We start from the raw sequence: 6,062 nt of genomic DNA on the forward strand, positions 1-6,062 counted from the left end.
GTTTGTAATCTTCCCTTAACTTGACCATGTTCAAACTTCAAAAGAGACACTTCTTTCTCCTTCACCCCACCTAAACTAGCTCCTCAAGTGCTTGTGGCTACATCAGACCACATGCCTCTTCACTTTGACGAATTTTCTCTTATATGTGCTATATTTATTTTGATCCACACTCTGATACCATGTAGAAAATCCATGAAATTCTGATTTGCTAATATGAGCAATTTGAAATCAAATTTCTTCTCACATAAGCACATAATTTCTCTACTAGATGCAGTAGAATAGGAACATAAATAAAATCACAATCGCACAATTCAAAAACAAAGAGTTGTCTAGGGAACCCAACTAGGAAAACCCTCTACTTGTTTGAGAATTTTATTGATAGATAAACTAAGCAATTGATCTCTTACAAAATAAAATTGTTTCAATATGAAAGACACACTTGTCTTTCCTACTTGATCTAAGCTTGAAATCTTTGCAACATTATTGATCTCTGCTACCCTCTACCAACCTGTGCAAGCTTCTCTTGCACACTCTTCCTCTCACAAACTTCATAGACATACTCGTGCTTCATATTGCTTGGTCTCACCAAAACAATGATTAAACTTGTGCCTTCATTCCTCCTTTTAATGGCAACTTGAATGGTTAAAATTAGTGAGTTTTCTAATTAAGGAACGATTTTGTGATTGATTGAGTTAGCATCAGTTAATTGCTCACACAACTCATCCTATTTCAAGCCAACCACTTGAAACTCAATCACTTGTTTTTTTCCTCAATCAACTTCCACTGGAAAATCAAGAACTCGACTTTCAATTTTGATTTCAACACATCAATTAAGTGCATCCTAACTCGTCCTAATTTTTAGGGACCGATTCCTAAATTATAGGAACTCGATTCCTAAATTATAGGAACTCTATTCATGCACAAGAAGGAACTAGTTATGGCTCTTATGATTAACACACAAATGAAGGAACCTTTTTCTTGCTAATATTTTTAACATTAATTCAATTTTCAATATAAAGTAGTAAGTAAAATATTCCAAATAAAATACTTCAATATCAATTATATATTAATGCATAAAATAATTGAAACTAAAATATATTTGTTTTTTTGTCCACTTAGTCTAGAATATACCGTGATGGGGTGTACTTAAGTTACTCCATGATGTGAAGGTCATCGGTTCAAAACTCAGTGGAGAAAAATCTAGTCATGTTAATGGTTGGTGTTGCCCCTAGTGATTTTGATGTCTTAGATGCCCCTGAGTTTCTGTTTCTCAAGTCAAGTCTCAGACATAGATACACACATAGATAATTGTATATCAACTTAATACATACGGTAAGAAAAAATATTTGAATAAAAAAAAAAAAAAATGAGAGGTATATGTAATTTATTCAATTTTTAATACAAAGTATAGAATAAATGTTTAAATTCATTTAATACTAAGTATAATTAAAAAATTTCAATATCAACCTTAACTAAAATATTTCAAGTAAATAATTATATAGATAAATAGATAAAACAAGTGAAACTAAAAAAAATATGGTTCACATATATAAAAAGAACCAATATAAATCTATTTTAATGAGATGTAAACCTTTCCTCAAATTTTATAATATAAAAAACATTTAAATTTTAAAAAATTTGATTTCATTAAATATTTAATAAATCCTAATTAAAATAACCCTATTCTAATTTACTAATTATAATCATTTTAATTTTTAATCTTTATCCCCACAATAATTAATTAAATATCCGACCTACAGAGTTATGAGGCATGAGATTACTTGGTGTCGCGGCCGCGGGTGCAGAGGAAAAATCAATTATCAATTGACGAGGAGAAACTTCGATCTGCCGGATTCGAACCAGCAACCTAACGATGGCACCCAGTGGCTCGATCCGATCACATTAGGAGATTCAAAATACTAAAGTAATAATATTTTTTTTTTTTTTGTCAAAATGCAGAAGTCGTCGGTAGATTCTTGTGTTATTCTTATATTAATCTCTCAGTACTTCCCAAGGATCCTCCCAATGCTTTTAATGCAAGTGACAGTTTGGCCGAGTGGTCTAAGGCGCCAGATTTAGGCTCTGGTCCGAAAGGGCGTGGGTTCAAATCCCACAGCTGTCAATTTAAATGGCCTGTTAATTTCGCCCCAAGGGTTTGAATTCGACATGGATCGTTTTATGGTCGGATAATCTCTCAATTTAATTTGAAATGCATGGTAATTTCACTAACTAGGGCTAAATTTAATGTGCATTGGGTGGTAATTTCACGAACTAAGGCTCTGGTGCAAAGAGGCCCGTCTTCAAATCCTACAGCTGTCATTCTGAATTACGTATTAATCGCACGCTTTAGGTTTTGATTTCCATATCAATCATTCTTAATTTTTAATGGTTCTAAATAAAGAATGTTGACTGTAAATGATTCTTGTTAAGAAGAAATACATTCTTAATCACTGGATGCATTTTTAATGGTTCTTAAGAAGAAATACATTCTTAATCACTGGATGCATCGATGCCTGGGCTTTGCCAGCAAGTTTTCATGGGAATTCAACAAAATTTCCATCCAAATCGTGCAACTTTTGGTGAAAGAAGTGTATGGCCAATTCGACGGTATTAACTTGCGGTCCGACTGATGGATATGGATGGCTTGAATGTCGATGGAGGTAACAGGAAATGAAATGATGCTTTACTGTGATTGTTCCTGAGCCTTGTTTACAAAACTTGCCCATTTCGCTACACTGAAAAAGAAGCATCATCCGAATAATGTGAGGCCTTTTATTCCGTCGCCGGGACTTGAACCCGGGTCTCTCGGGTGAGAGCCCAGTATCCTAACCAACTAGACTACAACGGATTCTTCTGTGTTTAGCACTTCGTTATTAATCACTCAAATGAATCGCTATAGGATCTTCCTACCGACGGAGAAAAGATGTAATAAGGACAATGTTTTAAATTCATTTTACCATCTTAGTTGATACTTACGGGATAGGATATTGCGATTTCGCTTAATTTAAAAATTCAATAAAACATGTCTTTATGGTTTTATGAAATATGGAAAAGCTCTAAAATAAATATTTCATTATTTTAATAATATTTTTTAATATTGTATATTAGTTTTTAATCAAATAATAACATAATATAATAAATTTTATCTATTTTAAAATTTATTTATCAAAATAAAAATTTATTTAATTAAAAAATTAACTTTACCTCGCTAACCATATTTGATCATTTTCATGATTTTCATTGGACATAGGCTCTGGACTACGAGAATATTGCTTTTCATTGTCACTTATGTCATCAAACTAGCCACTTACAAAGTTCTTGCTTGGTGTTTAATTCTCAACAGAAGCGGAACATCTGCAATTCGAGATCTAAAATTGGAAGTCTGTGACAACTTTCTACTAGCAAACACAGTGAAATGATTATGACTTTTCTCTAGATTCCATGAGAACTGCTTCATTAGTCAATTCTTTCAGTTGAACCATAAATAAGCTTTTTCTATCGAGGCGGCAAATTTTCCTAGAGAACCAAAACTTGCTAGAGTCTAGTCATTTTTCTTTAAAAAACTAATGGTAAGAGTGCTTGAATTTTGTTTTTATGGTGGAAATGGATTCAACACCATCAAAAACCCATCGGGCACCCTAAATCTTGAAGCTTGATAGCTGTAACCGAGATTTCCAAAAAAAATTGCGGGATTTTACCAAAATCCTGCCAAAATTTCCATTATTTTTTAGGCAAATTTGCAACCTCGTTAAACAACACTGCATCAATATTGATGCATGAAATGGTTTTGTCCCAGCCTTGCAACTACAATGTCAATATGTTTATGAGCTTATCATTTACCATCTAAAGATGTATTTACAATTTTCTATTTTTACTTTTAGTTTTTATTTAAGTTTTCTTCACAGTTTATGTCGATGTCACCGTATATATTGGATGGACGAATGATCTCTTGATAAAAAGAAGAGAGGAAAATAAACCAATACATAATAACATTGATACAATATTCTTTACCCTAGAAATTCTTGTGGGAAAACTAGTTGAATAATTATTGTTACCTTAAAGTCCAATGCTAATGAAGTCTTGATGTTTTTAAATAAGCTAAAATACATTAAAATATCACGGGAAAAATCATGGTTATCAAAACCCTTCACCTTGAAAACCATCAACACATGTTAACTCTGGTGGAGTCAAACTTATTTGAACTATCCTAACAATCCCACCCATAAACTTGACTCTGCGAGATTATGCTGGTCTCAATAGCATAGTTGAAGTCCATGTAAAAAAGTTATCATCCATCGAAATGAATGGGTAACCAACAATTGTATTCATGTTTTCTAGGACACCTTTTCTGGCACATGGTTCATCAACCTTCTCACATCTTGAGATTTCGTATTTCCCCTCTCAAGCTAGCATACACGTACACATGTCACTCTTGTACATATTCAAGTGGTATATTCCACAACTTGATTACGCATCACTCCATGTGCCACCTCACTCCAACAACTAACCTCAAGTTACTGTACGAGTACACCTGCCACCCTTGTGTAACATACCCTTTACTATCCCTAACCCTACTAAGGGTAGAAGGAGGAAGTTACTGTGATGACCCCACCTCTAATATTCCGTTGTGGAAATGGGGTCCAAAATTTTTAACATTGTTTTCAACTTCCTCAAAACCTAAAACAGATGACATCATTGTGTTCCTGTCATTGAGACCTTTCCAACAATATAAAGTTGCTCCAATTTGACTCTCGAATCAAAAGATATGAATGTTTGAAAACTAACCTATGAGATAGTGCTAGATTATCTAACCTACCATGTGGCGCCCATGTGGTTGTCTAAGTCATATGCCAAGTCATTTTCAAGTGGTAGTTGTCAACCTCCCCACATCAGGGCATGATCCTTTCTTTGTAGTTCACATCTTTACTATAATATAAGAGTGACCCCCTTTTTAAACCTTCCAACCATTGTGTGGGCCTCTCCCTGCCACCTCATTTAAGAGATTAAATCCTGAGAATTCCTGCTACAGTTCCATGTCAAATCTTCCAAGGTGAACCATCCAGGATTAAATGCATCCTCATGGATCCCGCTACCAACATACCCCAATACCTTCGTTACAACTATTCCCTCGACTCTAGCCTTCCACATCACCCCGACAATACCCTTTTGTGACACATCTAATATTGTTAGGATGACCTTGAGATTTACTCTTCTGGGGTGATGCGAACAACCTCTGAGGCTTCCTTGCTCCAATCTGATGAGTCCATTGGCCCATTGTGCCACATCCTTCATAGGATAAAATCTACGGAGTTCCCACATGGTGACATGATCAAAACAAAATACTGGAGTGAATTCATACCATCCACATGGACTCCTCTAAGAGTGCTACGTGTCACGTGATTTGCGCACTCTTGGACCCATGAAAGGCTAAAACAAGGTGCCATGTGGCATGGCACAAGGGAACCGTGTTATCCTCTTTGCCATGTCATGCACCTCACATCTTAGGTCCCACCACAAGTTCCAACCCTTGTAACACACATTTTTCATGTTATAAGGAACTAGTACAAATGGGGCGAAAATCTGACGTATATTCATCGGTTATTTGACTCATATATTCGACACATTGGAGTTATAATTTTCGTAGGTGGAATTGTGTCTAATAATCGACACTTTATTGAGCATTAGATATTCAACGGGACAGACGTCAAACATCTGACGCCAAAGGTGGCCAAAAATGTCTTTGATCGTCCAACGCTTTGCGACCAGATTTGCAATGCCAACATACGTTGTATTTCTGACGGGATAAACATCATATATCGACCACCATAGATGCCAAAAAGTTTGACATTTGGACATTGAATATTCGATGTTCTATTAGTCCAGTTCGACTGGATCCAAGTGTTGGTTCCATCTGTATGGAGTCAGATGTTCGACCACTTAATGCCAGATAATCAACATTACAATAAGTTTAAGCAACGATAGTGTTATGGTGTTGACGCATTGTCCCTTCGATACAACGTCGGATATCCGATCGTGTCCTCCATTAGTTTGGAGTCATATAT

General features: G+C 35.2%; 2 non-coding genes across 2 annotated transcripts; one reads left to right on the forward strand and one right to left on the reverse strand.

Annotated features, from left to right (window-relative positions):
* The first annotated feature begins 2,042 nt into the window (after nt 1-2,042).
* TRNAL-UAG (transfer RNA leucine (anticodon UAG)) lies at nt 2,043-2,122 on the forward strand. Its single transcript has one exon. It is a non-coding gene; the product is annotated as a tRNA-Leu (tRNA).
* Nucleotides 2,123-2,775: 653 nt separating this feature from the next.
* TRNAE-CUC (transfer RNA glutamic acid (anticodon CUC)) lies at nt 2,776-2,848 on the reverse strand. The gene has a single exon. It is a non-coding gene; the product is annotated as a tRNA-Glu (tRNA).
* Between the last annotated feature and the right edge of the window lie 3,214 nt (nt 2,849-6,062).

This window comes from Pinus tabuliformis, chromosome 3_2, assembly GCF_031772625.1.
Source record: "Pinus tabuliformis cultivar Carrire ecotype Pingquan chromosome 3_2, CPIR1, whole genome shotgun sequence".
NCBI lineage: Eukaryota > Viridiplantae > Streptophyta > Pinopsida > Pinales > Pinaceae > Pinus > Pinus tabuliformis.